The sequence below is a fragment of the Stegostoma tigrinum genome, chromosome 13 (genome assembly GCF_030684315.1).
Source record: "Stegostoma tigrinum isolate sSteTig4 chromosome 13, sSteTig4.hap1, whole genome shotgun sequence".
Classification (NCBI taxonomy): Eukaryota; Metazoa; Chordata; class Chondrichthyes; order Orectolobiformes; family Stegostomatidae; genus Stegostoma; species Stegostoma tigrinum.
The window spans coordinates 47,641,921-47,667,170 of record NC_081366.1 but is presented as its reverse complement, the minus strand read 5'-3'; the positions used below and the strand labels follow the sequence as shown (position 1 = coordinate 47,667,170).

General features: G+C 42.1%; 1 long non-coding RNA gene across 7 annotated transcripts in view; it reads right to left on the bottom strand.

Annotated features, from left to right (window-relative positions):
- Positions 1-25,250, bottom strand: part of LOC125458519 (uncharacterized) — an 85,249-nt gene that overhangs the window by 35,454 nt on the left and 24,545 nt on the right. Inside the window, exons 2-3 of one of the 7 annotated variants that reach the window (XR_007248835.2) lie at positions 18,776-18,841; positions 14,928-15,038 (exon numbers count right to left, since the gene is read on the bottom strand). The exons of 1 other annotated variant lie outside the window; for it this stretch is intronic. This is a non-coding gene — a long non-coding RNA (uncharacterized LOC125458519). Of the gene's footprint in view, positions 1,836-13,800; positions 13,851-14,927; positions 15,039-18,775; positions 18,842-25,250 lie in introns of those variants that run through there. 5 more of the 7 variants (XR_007248836.2, XR_007248834.2, XR_009446618.1 and 2 more) reach the window with 5 other exon arrangements.

Below are 25,250 nucleotides of genomic sequence, written 5' to 3'. Positions count from 1 at the left end.
CAACTTGACTGATCAAACTCATTATATGGTGATACTGGTTCATCACAATCTTCAGCCATTATTCTTCAATGTCCATCTTTGCTTGCTTGTTATGCTTCCTTCTATCGACACAATTTGATCCAGCACTTTTCATTGAGGACATTAGTTTTCCCCACATTGTACATATCTTCCTCTCTTTTGATGTTTTCTGTAGCGTCTGCATTTTGGCTTAATCTGTGATTGTTCTGCTCTATGACTAGCTAAATATCTGTCAGCATAAAGCAAGACCTGATCTATAGTGCTGTGAATATGCTGTAGCTGTAGATTTATGACCTTGGCACTTCTGTATATTCAATTGCTCTACAGAGTCTAAGTTAGCCTTCGCTCAGTAGGCATGAATGCACTTTTAGATCCCTTATTAATAACACAATCCTGTCTCGAATTAGTTCATCTTTAACATGCACAGGTTGGCATATTTCTATGAACTGAGTTAATGTTGTTACACAGTGATTAAATGGACTCTTTTTCACTTAGTTCCCTAGTAGTTAACAGGTGCTGTTCATATGTAATGCTCACTTGGCTATAAAACATACTTTCCAATCTTGAAACATTCCTGCCATGTACTTTTATTTTTTTGCTGCTCTCCAGAGAGATTTGGGATGAAATTCATTTTGAAACGGTTTCTTCCCAACAGTGATAGAAGTCTAGTGACATGTTCTGATTTGCTCAACAATCTGTAGCTATTGCTTAATTCTGTCATTGTTCATGGAAGACCCGCTTGCTCATATTTCCAGTGATTTGAAAAGAGGGAACAGCTGCAATTATTTTCTCTTAAGCAGTGGTTTAATTGGGATTTTTTGTGGGTTTATTTCTGTTTTTTAGTGACAGCCCACAGCACTGCAGCCAAGCTTTTTATTTCAGTGCCATTTCTGACACTAGGTTTTGAGTAAACAGGACAGCATTACATTCACCACAAGAACTTTATTGAGGTGAAGTTCAGGATGTCTGGCTCCAGGGTATATGCTTCATGATCAAGGTGACTAAATTGCAGTAGACTAGGATAGACTTTTGTAGATGATTCCATTTCTGAAGATCTGAAACAGAGCCTGAGAATGACTGTGTGGCTTGTCATTTCAGAGGGCAGTTTAGAATCTACCACAGAACTGGGATGTGAAGTCACATAAAGTGACTAAGTCTTACTGACACAACTAAATTTTGGCAGTTTCATGGAAAGACCATTATGCTGAAGTGGTTCTCTTAGGTTGAGGCTATCCCTTTGCACTTTGGCTTTGCTGATGCCTTCAATGTCCATAAACGCAGAATACTTGACTGCAAAATTTGTGGAAGTGGGGGAATGCGCTCTTGCTCATTTTGGGGGGGTCAGTCAGCTCAGTTGGCTGGAAAGAGAGTTTGTGATGCAGAATGCAGAATGAAACCTATGGCGTGGTTTAAATTCACACACCAGCTGAGGTTACCGTGAAGGTCACACCTTCTCAATCCCAACCCAAGCCTGAGTTATGAAAACCCTCAGGCTAAACCACCAACCAGTCATCTCTCTCTGATGAGACAGTGGTTCGCTGGGATTAATACACTCTTCTGCATTACTAGTTAAATGCCATAACTGCAATGATACCATTTCTTTAATATTGTGCCGGAAATGTAGCAAGTATAATTTTTTATCTATCGCACAAATTCAAGAACTTCATGTCACTGGATCCATTTCAAAGGTGAGGCAGGCAGTGAGATTCTTTGTGTGGCTAATGGTAGAACAATGCAACCAGGTATCAGCTTTTGGGTACAGGGATAATGGGAACTGCAGAGGCTGGAGAATCCAAGACAACGAAGTGTGAAGCTGGATGAACACAGCAGGCCAAGCAGCATCTCAGGAGCACAAAAGCTGACGTTTCGGGCCTAGACCCTTCATCAGAGAGGGGGATGGGGAGAGGGTTCTGGAATAACTGAGGAGAGGGAAGCGGACCGAAGATGGAGAGAAAAAAAGATAGGTGGAGCGGACAGTATAGGTGGGGAGGGATAGGTCAATCCAGGGAAGACGGACAGGTCAAGGAGGCGGGATGAGGTTAGTAGGTAGGAAATGGAAGTGCGGCTTGTGGTGGGAGGAAGAACAGGATAGGGAGGCGGGGACAGGCTGGGCTGGTTTTGGGGTGCAGTAGAGGAAGGGGAGATTTTGAAGCTTGTGGAATCCACATTGATATCATTGGGCTGCAGGGTTCCCAAGCGGAACATGAGCCCAACAGTATCAATATGGACTTCACAAGTTTCAAAATCGCCCTTCCCCCACTGCATTCCAAAACCAATCCAGTTCGTCCCCTCCCCCACTGCATCCCAAAACCAGCCCAGCCTGTCCCCGCCTCCCTATCCTGTTCTTCCTCTCATCTATCACTCCCTCCCACCTCAAGCCTCACCTCCATTTCCTACCTACTAACCTCATCTCACCTCCTTGACCTGTCCGTCTTCCCTGGACTGACCTATCCCCTCCCTCCCTCCCCACCTATACTCTCCTCTCCACCTATCTTCTTTCTCTCCATCTTCGGTCCGCCTCCCCTTCTCTCCCTATTTATTCCAGAACCCTCTCCCCATCCCCCTCTCTGATGAAGGGTCTAGGCCCGAAACGTCAGCTTTTGTGCTCCTGAGATGCTGCTTGGCCTGCTGTGTTCGTCCAGCTTCACACTTTGCTGTCAGCTTTTGGGTACTTGTGTTTAATCATGTTTGTCTCCTGCCTGTTCCTGTAGTATTATTTTAAAAATACCAGTCAGCAGCTTTAATGTTGGGGTTATTCTGACAGCCAACTCGAGTAATTAGTATTTCACTGCACAGCACGTATCTTCATAATTTTAGCACAACCCACGGTAAATGATGTTTGCAATTCCAGTGAAATTCTAAGAAACCAAATAGTAAATAGTGCAACAGTGCCATCTGTGTTTCATTCATGACCAAACCCCTTGGCATTTGTAGAAGATTGGGCTCTCTGCAGTCCATTGGCAATGTATCTGTACACTTACAGCACAGACAATTCTGATTAATGGAATGTATTTAAGGTTCTTGAATAGATTAGTAGCTCAATGTTGTGGACGCTGCGGTTGGTTCGCTCATCGAGCTGGTTCTTTAGTTTGCAGACATTTCACTATGCTGCTGGGTAACTTCATCAGTGTGTCCTCCGATGAAACGTTGTTTTGTTTTCCGTTTATTATTTAAACTCTGGAGCCTGTTGGAGTTGATTACAACACTTCCGGTTTTTCTTCACAGTGGTGTGTATATAGGGTATAATTCTACACGTTTATTGATGGCCTTCTTGGTGAAGAACCAGGCCTCTAGAAATTCCCGTGCTTATCTCTGTTTGGCCTGTCCTAGGATCCTGATGTTGTCCCACTTGAACTGGTGGTCCTCTTTGTCTGTGTGTATGTGGAGAAAAGTGAGTATTGGTTGTGTCTTTTTGTTGTTAGTTGGTGTTCATGTATTTTCGTAGCCAGTTTCCTTCCTGGCCGTCCAATTTAATGTTTGTCACAGTCCTTGCATGGAATCTAGTATATTACATTTGTTCTGTCCATAGTGGGTAAGGAATCTTTGGTTCTTGTTAGCAGTTCGCGTAGGGTTGATGTAGGTTTGTGTGCTACTCTGATGCCCAGTGGCCATAGGAGTTTTGTGGTCAGTTCAGATATGTTCTTGACGTGAAGTAATGTGACAACTGTGTCGGAGTGTACTGTTACCTTCCTGTTGTTTGTGCGACGCCACTGCAAAGAAAAACCGGAAATGAGGTAATCAACTCCAAAGGATCCCGGAGTTTAAATAACACGCAGGAATACAACACAACACTTCATTAGAGGATGTTACCCAGCAGGGTAATGAAACGTCTGCAAATTAACGAACCAGCTTGGCAATCGAACCAACCACAGCATCCACAACCTGAGCTACAAATCTATTCAAGAATCTTAAACACCTGCAGGTGCAACACACTCAAACTGGCCTGGAAATGGGGAACCTACATTAAATGACAGAGCGCTACCTGCGAGCGACTCTACTTCTTACACAAGTGTCTCAGGAATCAGGTATTAACGCACAGTGTTAGATATAAACCTCCCATCAACAATCCATAGGCACATAGGCAACAGAACAGTGAAGATAATGATAAATGTCACTCTCAACCGGCTCCACAAATATGCCAGGAAAGTTAACGCGCCGAAAATCCCTATACCTAGACACAACCAACCTACAGCGGACAACAGACTTAGCACAAGCCATTAACATCAGTCACAAAAAAAAACCAAGAAATGACAAGTCCTACATAAAAAACTAGTCAAACTCACCCACCATAGTGACAGCCAAAGATCAGACACTTGGATAAGAAACCTAAATGACAGAAAACTAACAGACATAGAGAAAGTTATACCAATACATGGGCTCGATTACAACCACCGAGATGCTAGCAGGACAGAATTCCTAGCAACTACCAAAATCCACACTGAAGACCAATGGCATCAATAAGGAAACACAACAAGCCATAAGACAGATAGTGGTCCCGACACTGACCAGAAGGAACAAGCTTAACCCTCTCAATACATTGGAAAGAAAAGCCCTAGAAGGACTATAAGAAGACAAAACATCGTAATCCTATCAGCGGATATAGGGGGCACAACAGTAATATTTAACAAATGAATACTAAAGCACAGCCACTATTCATGGGCACAAATACATTCTGACAAGTGGAAACAGACCCGACGCTGCAACTGGGAAACAAAATAATCAACTCACTAAACAGACCAGACATTCAACAAAGCGGGCTACCTAAAAATGAAACCTGAACGGACAAACACTGCCTGGTCCTACGGCCTCCCAGAGGTACACAAACCCTCGGAGTCTCTCTCTCAGGCACACCAACACACAGGTTCGCCAAAGAATTACAACCAAGACTAAACCACCCCATTCTCAACTCAACTCACTCAATCCACTCAGCCCAGGAGTTCCTCAAAATTCTCAAAGACACAAGAATAGACAAGGATGAGACCATGGTACCCTTTGACATTATTGCCCTTTCACATCGATCGACATATCATTAGCAACAGAAACACAAGCAACACTACTGAAAGAACTGGACCCGAGTAACACCAACTCCACAGTCAACATGCTGGAATTACTGGACGTGAGCCTCTGACACACTTTAATTTTAATAGCCAGATGTATGAACAATTTAATGGGACATCTATGCAGTCACCCATCTCCAGAGTAATAGCAGAAGCAGTGATGCCGAGACTTGAAAGCATGGCCCTTCTGCAGATCGAACCCAAACTATGGATCCAATACAATTTTATCATCATCAAATGGACTGAACTAGAAGAAACACACCAACTCATAAACAACATTTTCACTGGCATCAAATTCACCAGAGAAGAAGAACAGAACAAATAACTCCCATTCCTGGTCGTGATGGTAGAACGCAGGGCCAACGGAGAATTTCTGACCAAATATACAAAAAGGCCACGCACGTGGATCAAGTCCTAAATTTCAACAATAATCACCCCAACACCCATAAGTTGCGTGAAAACACTGTTCAAACAAGCCACAACACACTGCAGCAACCCAGAACTACGCAAATGACAAAGAGTACCTCCACCAAGTATTCAGAGACAACAGATACCTGAACAGCTAGGTCCGTTGATCCCTGTCACACAAACAACAGGAAGATACAGTACGCCCTGACACACTTGTCATGTTAACATACATCAAGAACATATCTGAACTGATCGCAAGACTCCTGTGGCCACTGGGCATCACAGTAGCACACAAGCCTACATCAACCCTATGCGAACTGCTAACAAGAACCAAAGACCCCTTACCCACTATGGACAGAACCAGCTTGATATACAAGATCCCATGCAAGGACTGCGACAAACATTACATTGGACAGACAGGAAGGAAACTGGCCACAAGAATACATGAACACCAACTAACAACAAAAAGACACGACCAGTACTCACTCGTCTCCACATACACAGATAAGGAGAACCACCAGTTTGAATGGGACAACACCAGGATCCTACGACAATGCAAAAGAGACAAGCACGGGAATTTCTAGAAGCCTGATAATTCTCCACCAAGGCAGCCATCAATAAACACATAGAATTAGACCCTATACATACACACCATTGTGAAGAAAAACTGGAAATGTTGTAATCAACTCCAACAGACCCCAGAGTTTAAATACCAGGTGGGAAAACACAACAATGCTTCTGTGGAGGCTGCTCTGGTGATGTTACCCAGCAGGGTAATGAAATGTCTGCAAACTAGCGAAGCAGCTCAGCGAGCAAACCAACCACAGCAATGGAATGTATTGATAATTGAGTCATGGAGGTGTCTAGCTCAGAGTCTGCGCTATTCTAATCCTATCTTGCAGCATTTGTCCCATAGCCTTGTATGCCTTGGCACCTCAAGTGTACATCCAACTATTTCTTTAATGTTATGAGGGTTTCTAATGCAAACAACCCTACCTACAGTCTATCCGCTCACTGAGGCTGTAGACTTGCTGGCTGAGCCGGTGTGTTTGATTGCTGATGTTTCATCACCCTGTTAGGTAACATCATCAGTACACCTCCGGTGAAGTGTTGGTGTTCTGTCCCGCTTGTTATTTATATACCTTGGTTTGCTGGGGTAGTTGGCATCATTTCTGTGTCTGTTTTTCAGTGGTTTGTATATCGGGTCCAGTTCAATATCCATCAACAAATACATTGACCTGGACCTGATGTACAAACCACTGAGAAACATAACTGGAAGTAATGCAAACCACCCCTGCAAATTGAGGCATTTGAATAAGTGGGACAGAACACAAACGCTTCACCGGAGGCGCACTGACGATGTTACTCAGCAGGGTGATGAAATGTCTGCAACCAAACACATCAACTTGGCGAGCAAGTCTACAGCCTCATCCACAACGCAAGCTACAAATCTTCTCAAATGCTATTCACTCACTCTTCATTACTATTTTTCTCGTATATTCTTGAACACAAACATCAAACATAGTTGGCCTTCAGATCAAAATTATAAGGTCTATGCTGTTAGCATATGTGTGAGTGTAACTTGTTAATTAGTATACCAATCAAGAGAACTGTTGATTGCTTGCCACTTCAGCAAAATGGTTTTAAGTTCAACTAACATTCAGTTCCACTGTGTCCCTTTACTGAGCTCAAGATTTTTTAAAAATGCAAACTAAAACTAGTATTATAACAAATTTTTATAAAATACTGAAAAACATTGTGGTTACAAGTGAGCAATTGTAAATATGCAAATTAGCTCAAATGTCAAGAGGATATGACAATTTAGTGGGAAAGTACAGCTGAAGCTTGAAATTGTGTGTCCTATTTCTTATGGAATTATTAGTATCACTTTAATCTGACCTTAAGAGCCAAGATCTGTCAGTGCAGAGGGTAAAATGGAATTATTTGGCTCTACTTTCTTTCCCATAAGAAAATAAAGCAGCAGCTACTCTGTCAGGATGGTTTCCTTCTGCAGGATTCTTGAATCTTGATGAACACTTGTCTTGAATAAAGCTCAACACATCTTGTTGAATGTTATAGGTTTGCCAGTAGATGCTTCTATGTTTGTATTAATCTTCTTCTTTCCCAAAAGAATGTTTAGGATCCTTATGAAAATCCTTATCACTCATTTAATGGGCAAACTACATCAATGAACTCTGGAATGATCTCACGGAATCTCAATTACATGGCAAATTCATGCAACTGAAGTGAAGGATTAACTTTGCCACATCAGCCTATTTTGGTTGGTGTGTTTGGAGAAGTATTTCCATTCTTTATTCTCATTCCTAATTGGAATTTTTAAATATTATTTGGAGCGACAAGAAGACAAAAACAGGATCATGAAGGATGTTCTTTTGTATCTGAGGTAGATTGAGCCATGCACCTGTACTTTCACACCTACTCCAGGGTGCTCATGAAAAAGTGACTTCAAAGGCCTTGCAGAGCAAAGGGAGCAGTGATGGAGTTGTGCCATCTACTGGGCATGATCTTAATATCTCTTTATTAGCAATTCATTCTGACTGAGATCTAGTATAAAATATTCTGTGCATTTAACTCCATTTCTCAGTTTTATTTTATACTATTATACATGTGAATGTGTTTTCTGAATTCTGTTTCCCCACAAAATGATGATATAGTATCTTTCTTTATTGATTTTTTTTCAAGGATGCGACACTTGCTGCTTAAAATGTCTCATTCAGAGAATGTGGTTGCCAGGAAGGACAAGTGAGATGTCTTGCTGGATATGTCACAGGAACAAATTCTATTGAAGGAATTCAGCATGAGTTAGAAGAGGTGAACTGGACTCGGATCAATGAGGTTTTAGCAATCACTGGGATGAAAGGGCGATTCTTTGCTCATACACATATATAATGCATACAGACAGAACACGCTGACACATCAAAATGCTGGCCAAAGCTGAATTGCACCAAGCCATGGGTGTGAGCTGTACCTATCCTGTTATCTCAGTGATGCAGAAGTTAGCAGCCAAAACATAAAAGGAGGTGAATGTTTACCAAAAGCAGTCCCTCACTTTTGGAACTTCCAAGGGCACTGTGGGTCGAAAGCAAGAGTACCTTCACCAAATTGGTACATGTGCTGCAACCAAAGCCATGGTAAAACAGGTGATAGGGCTGCTGAAGATGCACTTTCACAGCTTGGTGTAGTATCGGGGTGTCCCTTCAAAATAACCTGGACAGAGTGTTCTGCACAATTTGAAAAGGCAGCAACATGATGTGACAGCTGCTGAGGAGCTGGGGTATGGGAGTAGTTGTCCAAAGAGAAGGATGAGGGCATTAATCTGGAGGACCTCTCCTTGCGTGTGACAGAGTGCAGCCTTGGTGCTATAAAGCAGACTGGACCTTATAGACATCTGGTTTCACAAGACACTGGCTAGGTGCAGGAAACCTTCAGATATTGTCAAGGTCATCACAATAGCATTTGGTTGACATTGTGGGTACACAATGCAATCTTTATTCAGTTCCTATGTGTTTCCTTTTGTTGACTGTCATAAAAGCTCATGTTTGGACTTATCCAAATACTTGTCATATGTATGTTCTCCTACTGGACAATGATAAGGCAAATGTCTCCAGTAGGCACAGGGGAAAGAATGACAGTTACCTAGAGTGGGTAAATAGACAGATACAGCTAAGGACAGGCAAAGTTTGCATCATGTTTGTTAAAAAAATGACTAGGGTGAGAGAATGTGGCTGTATGTGCAAGGAACTGTCAGCCATGTTCTGTGAGCAGCTTTGTGGTAAGAATGCTTCCAAAATACCTGATGCAACTTGTACATAGTGAAAAAAATGCAAAATTCAGCCTGATATTTTCTGTAGTGGAGATATCTTGACCCGGGGCACACAGTTACAGAATGAAGGGACGTTTATTTACTGTTGAGATACAAACAATTTCTTTTCCCAGAGAGTAGTGAATGATGACTTGAAGACTCGGGCAGTTAATAGAATGGTGGGGGCATGCTGGGATGGCCAAATAACCTACTTGTATTTTTTTAAAAACATTCTCATATGCACCAGACATGAATATTGTCCTTCCCCGCTACCTGAACAAGGCTTGGGAAGTCTAATGGGTTTCTGTTTTCTCCTTCCAGGAGAAGGAATCACACAATCTCTGGGAGAAGCGGTGACCTGAAGAGGGGCCATTCCACTGATTGCCATTGGTCATCAAGATGTCTATGCATGCCTATCTGGCTCACTGGGATGTTAGCAGGGACTTGCCATGAAAACTTCCTGGGGCATTAACTCTTGGAGATGTAGTGAGAGTTGCTTTTCAACTCAGAGCCTGCATAGAGAGCTCTCCTACTTGGAATTGGATTTTTATGTCTATCCCCTCTGCCCTGTGGAATGCCATGCAACTGGGGAAAGGATGGTGTTGCGGGTGTTGCTGCTATTGATGCACTTTGTGCTGCCACTCCTCTTATTTTTCATGAGAGGTTCAGGGTTCCCATGCAAGGTGAAGGCTGGGCACAGGGAAATGCAGATCAAGGACTGTGAGGTGCATGACAGGCGAAGTGGTTTCTAAAAAAGTTGACAACTTCTCAAAACACTGAAAAGAGCACTCCATGAGAAGGAAAGTTAGAAGTAGCTCTCTCTTCATCATGGCTGCAGCCTCAATTTCTGATTCCTGGCAAGTTCCATTCAGCTCAGGATGTAGGTCCACTGGCTGTTAGTTCCAGAATTAAAACAGAACAATTTCAATACAATGATTAAATGTTTTCCCAAATGTTTCACAGGGGTTCCTCACTTGCCTTCAAACCATCCTTGTGAAAGCCAGCAGAGGGCAGTATGATATTGAGCTCCTGGCCCACTATCACCTTTAGTGGATTCAACTTCTTTTATTCATCCTACCCTATCTCCAAATGCATCTCAGCTATAGCTGTTACTGTGGAACAGTGACATTTTCTTTATGCCGACAGTTGTTAAAACACTGATCATTTTGCCACAGGATATAATTGAGGCAGAACCAATTGCAACTTTCAAGGCAAAAGTTGTTGCATTTTTGAAGTGATAAGTTAGATCAGGCCTTTGGGGAATACAAAAGTCAGATTTGTTTTGAGATTACAAGGTGCAGAGCTGGTTGAACACAGCAGGACAATCAGCATCACAGGAGGTGACATTTCGGTCTAGGTCCGAAATATCAGCTTTCCTGCTCCTCTGATGCTGCTTGGCCTGCTGTGTTCACCCAGCTCTACACCTTGTTATCGCAGATTCTCCAGCATCTGCAGTTCCTACTATCTCTGAAACAGATTTGTTTTGCATTGGTCTAGCAGAGTTGGCACAGTCATTGGCCAAAAGACTCTAGTATCTCCTATAATTCAGATTTCCTTAAGAGTATTCCATTAAATATATATTTTAGGAATATTAGGCACTATTCGAAGACATTTCTTGGTAGTATAGCAGAGCCTTTATTCGTTGAGTTGACTCTTTTTAATCTGTACATAGGAAACAAAATTCCATGGCTCTTCAGCAATAGTCATATGGTCAGAGTTCAGTGGAACAGCCGTAAACTTGCTCATCACCTGAATATATCAGCTCCAAACCTGTGAACAATGTTTCCACGTGGCCTTGGAAATGGGAATATCTTCAGAGGCCTTTTACGGAGTCAGTGAAGCAGCTATTAGATAGTCATATGGATGATAGGATAATGTAGGGGTGGCGGTTAGATAGACCTTCATTTTAGGTAAAAGTTCAGCACAACATCGTGAGCCGAAGGGCCTGTACTGTGTTGTACTATGTTCCATGTCCATGATTTACTAATGGTAGTATGTCCCGGGCATTCCAGTTTCTATCTGGTGCATCTGAAGTGATTCCTTGGTGATAAGAAGGATGACTGGTTGTGGAGTGACAGCCCACTGTGGCCATATCCTCCAGCAATGCCATCAGTAGAAATCACTGCCAAACACATTAATATTGTTGCATGATGGATCCTAATCTCAGTTTATCATGGTGAAAAATCTAGTTGGTATCTTTGCTGCCACTGTTCTCTTCCCTGTTAGAGATCTACAGAGCTTGCTGGTCTAGTGTGACAGAGGAAAACCAATTTGTAGCTTTAAAAGACTCTTGTCTTCATAAAAACATTTTTTTTGCACAATTACATGGATGTAATAGACATTGTTAATGAGACTGTGGGAGAGATGTTACTTTTTCAAAATCCAAAGTCTTTCCCTGCCTGAGTCCATATAACATCATGTTGAGAGGTACACGACGGACTCCTGGCAATAACACTTTCAGAGCCTTACAGCCTTATAAAACACAAGCCCTAAACCTTTTCTTTCATGATTAACATTTCTACATCTGTGTACAGTCATAATAATCCCAGCTCCTCAAAGTCTCTAACTACACATGTGCAGCCAGTCTGAATGAAGGTTTTGCTATTCTCCCAGAATCCATTCTATTTATGTTTGAAAAAGATTTGTGGGTTTCTGAGTTGAGGATTTTGATTCCATTCTTGACAGTGTGAAATCTGTTAGTCCCTTTAAATTAGAGGAACTTCTATCTCTTGGATCTCCTTCACTGAGGGTGTCTTTCCTGATGAAAAAGGCCATTGCTCTATTGCAATATCTTTAGGGATCTTTACGAATTTGCTTTCCAAAGAGGATGGCTGCCTTGTGGAAAACAACACACTTTTCTTTTTGCAGGATTCTGGACCTCTGGGTCAAACAAAGTTTCCATTTCGGCAGGGTAATTTATTTTCAATCTGCTGGATAAGCTGTTGAGGTGTGTATTCTTTGCTTCAACTTATTTCTGACATTGGGTGCTTCCAATCCCCCACTGATCATAGTAGAAGTAAAAGCAACACATTCATTTATTCACTTATACTACGCGAATGTTGTTTCTTGCACAGCATGATCTCTGTCACTGGAACTGCTACTTCTTCCTGGGCAGATAGTGAATTGAAATGTTCTGCTTGAATGTGCGTCTTCTCATTATCAGTCTCAAGTCTGTCTTTATGATTCATTCACCAAGCTGTGTCACAGCCTGAACGGCTTCAGCTAAAGATTCATCAATGATTTCAAGTGCTCACTAATTCGCTCATAGTTTGTGTTTCTTTGCAAACTTTAATGCATTAATGCACAAGAGTGAGAATTCGTGATTGTGAAGTAAATATACTCTTGCGCTACTGGCTACACTCTCACACCTGCTGGGTAGAATGAATTGCTTGCAACATACCTGAAGTTACTTTACCTTGAGAAATCCAAATGTTGTTACTTTTTGCATTCAACGAATAATAATGGAAATACTGAATAACAGAACCAAACCTTCTAAAACTCTAAACAAATCTCTTGAAGATGGTCCTTTCTTTTACTTAATTTGGGTGCACTTCAATACTGTCACAACCATTTTGTTAGTGGCTTACATTTCAGGGAAGCTCTTTTTTTAGCTGTACTTTTAATTACTACTATTCAGTATTGTGCAGGCAGCACATTATTCTTGTCATTATTATTGTTATTACGTGTTTCTTTGAATGGGCATTTGTGATGTTAATGTTCAGAGATATGCCAATCAGAGATTTTATTTATAGCTATTATTTTGGATGCTTTGATTTACCTTCTGCTGGCTTTCCACAATTGTTCCTCTACATTGGAGTTTTCCTTAACATTTAGGAATGCTATCTTGAAAGATTATACTCTCAGAAAGCGTGACTTCAAATAGCAATGAACACAATCAAGAGAAGAGGTTCTATATTTCTGAATCATCTGTATTCCCGATTTTAATTTCTCCACCATTGATGGGCCGTGCTTTTAGCTCATTGGGCTCAGTTCTGGTATTTGCTTTCAAACTCTTAATCTCCCTTCTCTTTTAGGATGCTCCTTAAAAGATAGATTTTGACATTTTTAACCTGCCCTGTCAAATTTTTATTGCTATAAAGCACTTGATACCTTTTACAATATTAAAGACACTGCATAAATGCAAGTTGTTTAATATCACTCTAAGAGCTAATTTTAACCCAGTGTGGCACTGAATATTTTTAATTCAGTCTCACTTACAACTAAACTCAAATGTTGAGATCTTGAACAGTTAGGAAGTGACCAGGTGACATGCATTTTCAGATTGCTCTATGACCATTTTAAAATCAAGGCTCAGTGTAACCAGGAGCCAATGTAGATCAGTGACCTTGTAAGGTGAGACAAGAATGGAGTGTGGTTTAATTTAGAATACAGTGGAAAGTTTTCACTTTGCAATAGAGCTGGTGAAACTATACAGTAAGTTACAGTTAGCAATATAATGCTTTCAGCAAGAAGCAACTTTTGAAAGTCCTGAACCTTTGGAAATGCCATTCATGAAGTTTCGTCCTTTCATCATTTTCTTGGATCTGAAATACACACATTGCGTTTTTGTTATGTTTTGAGATGCTGGCCCCGGAAACATTGCATTTCAGATCACCCCATACAGGCTGTAGCTATCTCACCACAATCACTACCTAATTTCAGCATAATTTGCTGAACCCATTCGCTAATGTCAAGTTACTAATTGGGATCAAATCAATAAATATAGAACAAATTCATATTTTAAATACGAGTATTGCACATTTTAAAAGTATAAGGTAATTTGAGGAAGTAGTAACAAACCAGAGGGTAAAACAGTAAAAAAAATTATTCTTAGCACAAACATAAAGCTCATGCAGGTGCTTTCAGTTTTCATCTCATGTGCTGACACCATGAATAAACTGAACACTAAGAAACAAAGCCCAGAATAGCAGATAATGTAATAATTCCAATCAATCAATCTCTTCAGCTGCTTATACCTTTAGTAGAAATGGAGCCAGTTGGCCAGAAACATATAACAGAGATGCAATCAATATTAGACCTATCGCAGAAATCTGTTATTATGAGAATCAGTCCTACTTTTCATAAGAGACTCTTAATCCACACTTGCTCAATGCATAATCATCTTGTTAGCACCAAGTAGATGCACCTGGCTCATACCAGGAAGTCATAAAGGAGTAGCCAGGAAATGTACAGTGATAAGTAATAGCAAAGATTGCTGCTAGAGGGAGTTATTCCATTAAATTTGACTTGTGAATTGGTTGTGTCCCATGACATCCTTCAATTATCGCTGGATTGGTGGGGCAATGCAGACTGTGTTCAAAAGGCTCCTCAATGAAAGTTTAGATCTTCTATTTAGATGTTGGGAGCAGGGGAATATATTTTGAACACAAGCACAGACAGGAGGGTACTGCCATTCCTGAAAAAGATTTAATGCATGACCTTTCTACATATTTTCAGGTCAGCCAAAATTGCTGACTCTTTTGATTACAATGTTTCAAGCTGATGGGCTTTGTGTCTTCCGACAGACCAGACTGCCTTTCCTCCTCCTCCTTCTCCAAATCTCTTTGGAGGACTAAGTTATGTAACAACACAGCAAACTAACAATATATGCAAAACTCTACTTGCAGTGCGTATTCTGCCTCTCTGGATTGAACAAATGTCCATATGACCATTTGATAACTGCAACCACCTTTCAGTCTTGATCTTCTATGATAATGGCAGGCTATCAGCCACTAGGGAAGCAAAAAGAAAGCTTTATTGTTGAACATCAGATTTCTCTACATCTGCCTGAACTGTCACAAGAGTATCAGTGATAATGGGAACTGCAGATGCTGGAGAATCCAAGATAATAAAATGGGAGGCTGGATGAACACAGCAGGCCCAGCAGCATCTCAGCAGCACAAAAGCTGACGTTTCGGGCCTAGACCCTTCATCAGAGAGGGGGATGGGGTGAGGGTTCTGGAATAAATAGGGAGAGAGGGGGAGGCGGACCGAAGATGGAGAGAAAAGAAGATAGGTGGAGAGGAGAGTATAGGTGGGGAGGTAGGGAGGGGATAGGTCAGTCCAGGGAAGACGGACAGGTCAAGGAGGTGGGATGAGGTTAGTAGGTGGGAGATGGAGGTGCGGCTTGGGGTGGGAGGAAGGGATGGGTGAGAGGAAGAACAGGTTAGGGAGGCAGACACAGGTTGGACTGGTATTGGGATGCAGTGGGGGGAGGGGACAAACTGGGCTGGTTTTGGGATGTGGTGGGGGAAGGGAAATTTTGAAGCTGGTGAAGTCCACATTGATACCATTGGGCTGCAGGGTTCCCAAGCGGAATCGCAACACATCCCTCACACCCCGGCCCTGCCACAACTGCCCAAAGAGGATCCCCCTCGTTCTCACACACCACCCCACCAACCTCCGGATACAACGAATCATCCTCCGACACTTCCGCCATCTACAATCCGACCCCAACACCCAAGACATTTTTCCATCCCCACCCTTGTCTGCTTTCCAGAGAGACCACTCTCTCCGTGACTCCCTTGTTCGGTCCACACTGCCCTCCAACCCCATCACACCCGGCACCTTCCCCTGCAACTGCAGGAAATGCTACACTTGCCCCCACACCTCCTCCCTCACCCCTATCCCAGGCCCCAAGATGACTTTCCATATTAAGCAGAGGTTCACCTGCACATCTGCCAATGTGGTATACTGCATCCATTGTACACAGTGTGGCTTCCTCTACATTGGGGAAACCAAGCGGAGGCTTGGGGACCGCTTTGCGGAACACTTCAGCTCGGTTCGCAATAAACAACTGCACCTCCCAGTCGCAAACCATTTCCACTCCCCCTCCCATTCTTTAGATGACATGTCCATCATGGGCCTCCTGCAGTGCCACAATGATGCCACCTGAAGGTTGCAGGAACAGCAACTCATATTCCGCTTGGGAACCCTGCAGCCCAATGGTATCAATGTGGACTTCACCAGCTTCAAAATCTCCCCTTCCCCCACCGCATCCCTAAACCAGCCCAGTTCGTCCCCTCCCCTGACTGCACCACACAACCAGCCCAGTTCCTCCCCTCCCCCCACTGCACCACACAACCAGCCCAGCTCTTCCCCTCCACCCACTGCATCCCAAAACCAGTCCAACCCGTCTCTGCCTCCCTAACCTGTTCTTCCTCTCACCCATCCCTTCCTCCCACCTCAAGCCGCACCTCTATCTCCTACCTACTAACCTCATCCCACCTCCTTGACCTGTCAGTCTTCCCTGGACTGACCTATCCCCTCCCCAACTATCTTCTTTTCTCTCCATCTTCGGTCCGCCTCCCCCTCTCTCCCTATTTATTCCAGAACCCTCACCCCATCCCCCTCTCTGATGAAGGGTCTAGGCCTGAAACGTCAGCTTTTGTGCTCCTGAGATGCTGCTGGGCCTGCTGTGTTCATCCAGCCTCACATTTTATTGTCACAACAGTATTACTTTTTACAGTAAAAGGAGCATTGACACCCAGGATTAATTGTTACTGATTACAGACTAGCTGTTCATTAAACAAAATCTATTCCTGTTCAGAAAGTGCACAGGGTTTATAGATGAAGCCAATATAAGGACATGATACCTAATTACCCTGATAGCTTGAGGAAATTCATGATTTGAATGGTCGTATCTGAGGCATTGATGCTGTGGTATGCTGGGATATCTCCACCGTACCCAATCCATGCCTCTGGCATTCTGGCAGCATGAAGAATGCCAGATCTGGGGAGATTATTGATTCCAACCACAGACTACATGAAGGACTTCAGCATTAAAGGTATTCAAAACAATAAAAGATCAACACAATTTGGCATCTTATTGTGAAATGTGAATTATTTAATGTTTTATTCAGTGCTGTAAACTTTATTTTATTCTGGAGACTCAAAGGGATTTTGCATTTTTATTATTGAGTGATTTACTTTCATCTCTGTGCATTTTAACTACTGTTAAATATTTATTCCAACTCATAGTTACAGCATTGACTTAACACAATATGACTTTAGATAACATGCGTAACATAAAGGAAGGTGACTGTGGTTGTCAAAAGCCAGTGTTAAAGTCACATAGTTCTATCCAAGGACATCGCTGTAGCAGTTTCTCAGGGCAATGTGTCCCAACTTAGATGATTTTCTGTTTTAATGAGGGTATTGCTATATAAACATTTGTGACAATCTTCAGCCAACTCAGCCAGTGCTTCATGGATGACATGTCAGTCTTCAGCCAACTTGATTCACTCCATCTGACATCAAGTAACAGCTGAAGGCACCAGGCACTGACAGCAATTTGGCTAAAATACTGAAGTCTTGAGTTCTAAAACTGGTTTCGCTAATCACCTGTGCTGGTACAACTGTGACACAGGTATCTACACAATAGTGTGGAAAATTGCTCATGTCGCAGAATGTCAATAAAAACAAATTTGTCCACAGGATAACTCCAACCCAGCTAATTGCCCCATCTGTTTACTCTAACCATTAGCAACAATAGATTGTCGATGGTGCTCTCAGTGAAAATCAGTTAATATGCTATTGATGCACAGTTTGAGATCCATCATGGCCATATGACTCCTGACCTCATTACAACATTGTCCAAGATGGACAAAATGGCTGAACTCAAGAGATGAATTGAGAGTGGCTGCTCTTGACAACAAGGCCACATTTGACTCAGTATGAAATCGAGAAGCCATGGTAAAAAGTAAAGATGTTAACTGATGTTTGCAAAGTTCAGCACCATTTACAATCTCTCAGATTTTGAAACACTGTGTCCATACGCAACAAGAACTGACCTTGGGCTGATGTGGAAACTAACATTCACAAGACTGCCAGTTAATGGTCATCTTCAACGAAAGAGAATTAACAATTTCCTCTTGACATTCAATGGCATTTCCATGGCTGACTCCCCCACTATCAAATCCCAGGGATTACTATTAATTGGGAACCGAACAGGATAAGCCATATAAATAACATGACACATGGTCAGGAAAAAGACTAAGAATTCTCTCGCAAGTAACTCATCTCCTTGCACCTCTAAACTTTTCCACTATCTAGGAGGCATAAATCAGGAGTATGATGGAATATCCCCCTCGTGCCCAGATGACTATAACTCCGACAACACTCAAGAACCTTGATACCATCCAGGACCAAGCAGCCAACTCAATTGGCACCCTACCCATCGCCTCTAACATTCACTCTGACAACCATAACACACGGTAGCAGTAATGTGTCCCATCTGCAAAATGGTAGTGCAGCAACTCATGATGGCTCCTTCAACAATGCCTTCCAAAGACACAGACGAATGGAAACATCACCACTCAATTTTCCCTCCAAGGCACACACCATGCTGTAGTGAAACTATGTTGTCATTCGTTCAATATTGCTAGGTCAATATTATTTAAATCCTTTCATAAGAGCACTTTGGAGGAGCTACCTCTATGGACAGCAATTGTTCAAGAATGCAGCTCACCATCACATTTTCACAGGCAGTCAGGGATGGGCAATAAGCCCTGGCTCAGCTCTTGAAGTCCACTTTCTGTGAAATAAACAGAGACAATACTATTTTGATGATACAATGTTGCCATGCCTCTTAAAGGATGCCAGTTCTAATATAACTAAGTAAACACTGAATGAGAATAGGGTTTAATTGCTGTTTGGCCTCCAGTACACTAAACATTGTTTTTAATCTTTCAGGCATTTGTACAGGCATCTTCTGTCTTGTGTGTTATGTGATTTTCTTCTTTTGTTTTATGTTGCTTTGGAGTATGGTGGACAACAAATAAACAATGCTACGGATTCAAAATGTATGCTTGGCACAAGAGAAGGGGATAAATGAAAGAAGGGTATTTCAATGTGCAAATCAGCTCTGGCTAGGAAAGGCTGAGCGAACATGGACTAAAGCTATCAAGCAGCAACTAGAAAAGTTGTCTTACAAGAATGTACTGTGCCTCCAATACAAATCGGCACTTTACAGTCACAGATCTGCCTTTGCTTCTGCATACACTTCTTTCATTAAGATTGTATAGGATTTTCACTATGCGTGTGTGCAGCATTTAAAATTAGGAAACTGTTATTCTATTTTCTGTTTCGCGGGGAGGATTTTGTACTCATACTCAAGGACATTTATTCAAAAAGATCGTTAAAGTCAAGAGAATTTTCACACACTGTAAAGGGATATCTAAGCCATTTTTGCTGACTTTGAATTTAGTTAAAATTTTTTTATTAAACATTGTGAAGCCACTTGACCACATAATTTTAATAAATGCTAGTTTGGATGGGTGTGAATATTGAGGAATACATTATAAGAACATAATTGTAGTGTGGATACTTAGGACATATACTTGCTCCAAGAATTCCCCCTTTCACTCTGGTAGCCCTTTAAATGAAGAAGCGGTTTTCTCATGGAAAGACCCAGCAAGAGGAGTATTTTCACTTGGAGATGCTGTTGTGCTGGAGCACTACATGATTCTTGCTGACCAGAAAACACTCCCACTCATATAGCCTGCAATAGATATCCTGGAAAAATTTACAGATTGATCATTAATCTGTTTGGCCATGTTACAACATGCTTCCTAAAGCCATCAAATCCCGAGGTAGAATGCAACCACTGTACCACAGGAGCTGCAGCTAAAATTGGCAGAGTAGCATTACTTCCCCAGGTCTGCCAATTTCTTGACAATTGTAGTTGAACGATTTGGATGCTCTGAACTAAAGTCACACTGTTGGTCATCATTGAACAATGTTTTGGACAATGGTGAATGGATAACTCTGATTTCTCCAGCACAAATTGCTGGAAAAGTGGGTCTAGGCTGCCCCGAGTTAGGTTAGAACTCACATTTGCTTGATTCCTTCCTCTGGTGAGACTGGAGACTCTGCTTACTCTAAACAGGGCCAAGCAGTAGAGACAACCTGTTCCAATAGTGTGTTTCTGGCTTGCACAAATCAGAAAATTGACTTAATAAGGCAATCCTACGCAACATGGAATATGTCCTTTAATGTGATCCAAGTTCCTGTTAAAAAGCTAATATTTCTATTCTCTCTATTGGATTTTAACTACATCTTAGAGATTGTGTGTCACATCTGGAAATTAACTGGTGATTACTAATACTGTTGTTTGACTAACGATTTTTCTGTTTGAATCTCTGGACTATATTGAGGCTTCTATTTTCATCAACAGAATCCCTACAGTGCAGAAGCCAGCCATTTGACCCCATCAAGTCTGTACCAACCTGCCAAAGAACATCCCGCCCAGACAGAGTCCACATCAGCCCACATCTCCTATGGCTAATCCACCTTGCCCACACATCTCTGGACACTCCAGACAATTTAGCATGGCCAATCCACATAACCTGCACATCTTTGGATTAGGGGAGGAAATCAGAGCACCCAGTAGAAACCCACACAAATACCCAACAATCAAAGGCTGGAACTGAACCTGGATCCCAGGTGCTGTGAAACAGCGACACTAACCCCTGAGCAAATGTGCCATCCAAAAGGTGGATTTTTGTGGTGACCTCAGCTGGTCCAGGAATCAAACACATGCTGTCAATGTCTCCGATATACAAGTCAACTGTTCAATTCTCCAATGGCAGCCAACAAAATCAAACGGCCACTCTTCCTATTAATCAACCTTCAGCAGCAAACATAAAATTCACAACCAGAAATGCTGAGCTATTTATATTCAGCAATATTGACTTAGAATTAAATGTTGCAAAATCAATAAAAATCAGTTTCATAGAATAAGGAGAAAGGACAGACAGAGCAGATGCTTAATTTCTTCAAGTGATCCCCAAACCTTCCAAAGTGCATTTAGTGCATTAGGTATTGAAGGAGGTCGTTAGCACAATCCAGGATGTAGCTGACCACCATTTAGAGCCTTCTAAACTCTGTATCTTCCAGTACATCACCCAGATATACATTCCCAAGCAACAACAGTCATAGGAGGTTGTTAGTGAAACTCAAGAACCAGGCAGCTAGCCAACGTTTACTTCACTGGCAAAAAAAGTAGCTTCAGATGAATGAAAGGTGAGCTGTCATATTTAGAATACAGCAAAAGACCATTGTGAAAGTATCACGGCAACTCCAGCTATTAACATCAATACAAAAGTGGCAACGCTTGTGTTGAAGATGAAGCTGGGTTTTTCTCTGTTTTGGGCTATAATCTATTAGATGTTAACCACAGGATGGTTCTATAACAAGTAAGTTTGAGATGACCTGACATTGTTCAGCATTGTTTATCCAGCACATACTCTATCTCCTTCAAAAAATGTGTAGTTGTGCCATCTCTTTGAAGCCAGCTGGCATTAATACTTGAAATCCTATTTGCTGCTTTAGTGTTAATTCCTTGTTGTGGTTTTACCTTCTGGCATGGCTTTGCCATCCTGCTCATTAAAATGCATGTTAATCAATTTTGTAAGAGTGTGATTATACAACATGTAGAAAATGATAATTAACCTGGAAACCCACAGGGTGACTGTGGGCTGGAGGATTACTGTAAGGCAAGTTTGTCCTTAAGTGGCTCAGACATGATAATCTCTGCTTTGACAAATCCAATGGCTGTTTCAACTACCTGGTTGGAGAATGAATTTCATTTGACATGAGAGTGCCTGAGTTGTGTTACATAGAGTAGTGTTGTTCTCCCTAGAGTTATTCTATACTCCTTTCACATGAAGGTGCTACAGGTAATTGTGGTCAAATAAAGGCTTGATAAGAACTGATGGGAAAGCAAATATAGATCTGAATAATTCAGAGCAGTTACTCGAAAATCTCGTCCACAACGACAAAAAGTAAACCCTTTTGATGGTTACATTGTATGCAAGGGCCTGTATAGGGCAACATTGACCAGGGTCTGGTCAGTAAGTCAATGCATTGCTGCCTTATACCCCTTCTTTTCAAAGGGGACACATAATAGGCATAGTGGTCAACAAACAGCCATCCATCCTACAGAGATAATAGGAATGGCAGATGCTGGAGAATGCGAGGTAACAAGGTGTAGAGCTGGATGAACACAGCAGACCGAGCAGCATCACAGGAACAGGAAAGCTGACGTTTTGGGCCTAGACCATTTTCTGAAGGGTCTAGGCCCGAATTGTTAACTTTCCTGGTCCTGTGATGCTGCTTGACCTGCTGTATTCGTCCAGCTATACACCTTGTTACCTCAGCCATCCAAACAGGGAGCACATCCAAAAGGTGAGACATCTGTGGGGAGAAGGGGCAGGTCGTGACTGAGAACGAGGTCCCAGGCAACCATTTAGAGGTACTACGTGTTGGGTGTTTGGTAGGCAGCTGCACCAAAAAGCATTCTTGGAGGTTTAATAATTGTGTTGGAATATTTGAATTCCTGTAAGCTACTGCAGCCTGTAAGAGCTTGTTTATGAATATGTGGAATTATTCTGCTGTTTTAAAAGCATCCAGGATCTTTGCCAGGGATAAATTAACATTACAATACAGCTCACCCATTCTTCTGATGACAAGCAAATGGCAGATATTCAAGATCAGCGCTTTATTATTCTTTGTCTTGATCTGCACAGATGGCAGAAAGAATGGGGACAGTCACTGAAGATAGCAAAGGACCAAGATCAATGGCTCCCTGTGAATATTCCTAAAAGCTGTGTGTAACAAGCAGGAGATCATCAGATTCAACGGCGATAACAGGAGACCTCCCGGCCAGATAGAGGCTCCCTGGTAGAGGTCCTGGCAGAGTTCAAAAGCCTTAGGGTCACTTAGCTGCCTGCAGTACCACAAAATGGTCAATAACCTTTTGAGTTTTGCCAGGGTGAGTATATTATCATTATGGCATTGTACATATATTGAAAGTGGTGATGTGGGCTAATTATGGAATTGTGTTGATGTGTGTTGCCCACATGCAGACACGGCACCAGGCTGATGAAAGGGAATGGAGAGTTGGCAAAGGACATTAAGAAAACTGTGCTGCCAATGATGAATATTTGAAGACCTAATTGCACCATTGCATCATTTGAACAAATTCCCACTTTGTTGTAGGAAAAGATGGTGCGCAATGTTGGAGAGGGGAATTGGTGTTCTCAACTTTTGACACACCAACACCCATCAATCATGGAATCATGGATTCCCTACGGTGCAGATAAAAAGCATTCAGCCCATTAAAGAAAATGACTATATTTTCAGATACTTAGTGGTTACATTAATCCAACATACCTGGCTGACTGTCATTGTTCCTAAGCTGCACAGATTGGAATGTCACAGAACTGTCAGAAGAAAATGCCATGGGCCAGGAAGATTCTGTGGATATGAATTTATTCACCTACCAGGATCGTCAACATCAGAGCAGCTCCAGCCCTCACCCAGTCAACCCTGCACCCACCACAACAGCGTGGTTTACATTTCTTCCCTTGGATGTGTGACTCACCCCTTCATCAGTGTCATCACAGAACCTGGCTACCCTACTCATTCAGAGAGGTTTCTCTCTTCTGAGGGCAAGATTGTACATTGCACAACAACAGACCACCTAAGGGACCTTCTGGCAGTTGCAAATTGGAGAGCAGTGTTTGCGGATGTATGCTGGGTGACTGCTTCCTGGAAACCAGCCGAATCTTTTTATTACAATTGCACATTTATTGCAGGGTATCCCCTTTGCTTTCTGAATGCTTCCAAATTTCCAGCTAATGTTTTTACGGTTTTAGGTGTGCAATCAAATCTCCCATGTACCTGGAGGAGACCCACCAAGTCTTTTCACTTGCCTGGTGTTTGTTTTATTATTGCTTTAAGAGTGAACGTCATTTTAGAAACTCAACGTGCATGTACACCTGGTATCTGAATGTCATCAGATGACCAAGACCTACAGCCACTCTACGTTGAAGTAACCTAGAAAAAGAACATGTCTGGAGATTACTCTGTAGTGGGCATATTAGTTTGGCTATAAATCAACACACCAGAGATCTTCAAGTAAATGGAATTCATACACCTCATTTCTGTTATTTTTACCTAAATTAAGGATATTCCTACAGTGCTGTAAAAGAAACACACTGATGTCTACACCCAAACATGATATCAGTGAAGATATTAACGCAATGAGGTTATGGTGTAGAACACTGACACTGAAGAAGTAATAGTTCCAGCTCAGTGGCATAGCGGTTAGCACTGCTGCCTCACAGTACCAGAGACCTGGGTTCAATTCCACCCACTGGCGACTATCTGTATGGAGTTTCCACATTCTCCCAGTGTCTGTGTGGGTTTCCGCCAGGTGCTCCGGTTTCCTCCTACAGTCTAAATATGTAGAAGTTAGATGGATTGGCCATAATGTCCAGGGATGTGTAGGCTAGGCGTATTAGCCATGGAAAATGCAGGGTTACAGGGGAAAGGTTAGGGGGATGGGCCTGAGTGGGATACTGTTCAGAGGGTCAGTGTGGACTTGTTGGGGAAAATGATTTGTTTCCACACTGTAGGGATTCTACGGACATGGAAAAGAATCTCACCATGGCAGATGGTGAAACTTTAACTCAATAAAAGCTGGAATTAAAAGCTTTCATATAAACCATATATAAATTATCAAAAATACGTAACTGGTTCAGTAATATCCTTTGGGCAAGGGAACCTGCCATGCTTACCTCATCTGACCTACATGTAACAACAATATGGTTGACTCTTGATTGCCCTGTGAAACGCCCAGCTAGTCACTCAATTCAAAGCCAATTAGGGATGGGTAATAAGTGCTGCACCAGCCAGTGATGTCTACATCCTGTGAATGAATAAGACTAGGCAATTCCACTGAGCTATCCAGAAGTGTTCTAGAATGAGCTGGTGGTGCTGCACCTCAAAGTCATGGTTTGAGATCACAAGTATTGAGTGACCGCCCACCCAATTCAAGGGTTTCATAGCTGAAAGTATGTCACAGAGGGAGGTGACAGTTTTTCTTGAGAAACATTGTTAATCGTGGCCTGATGACAAGGCAGAGCATCTACTTACTT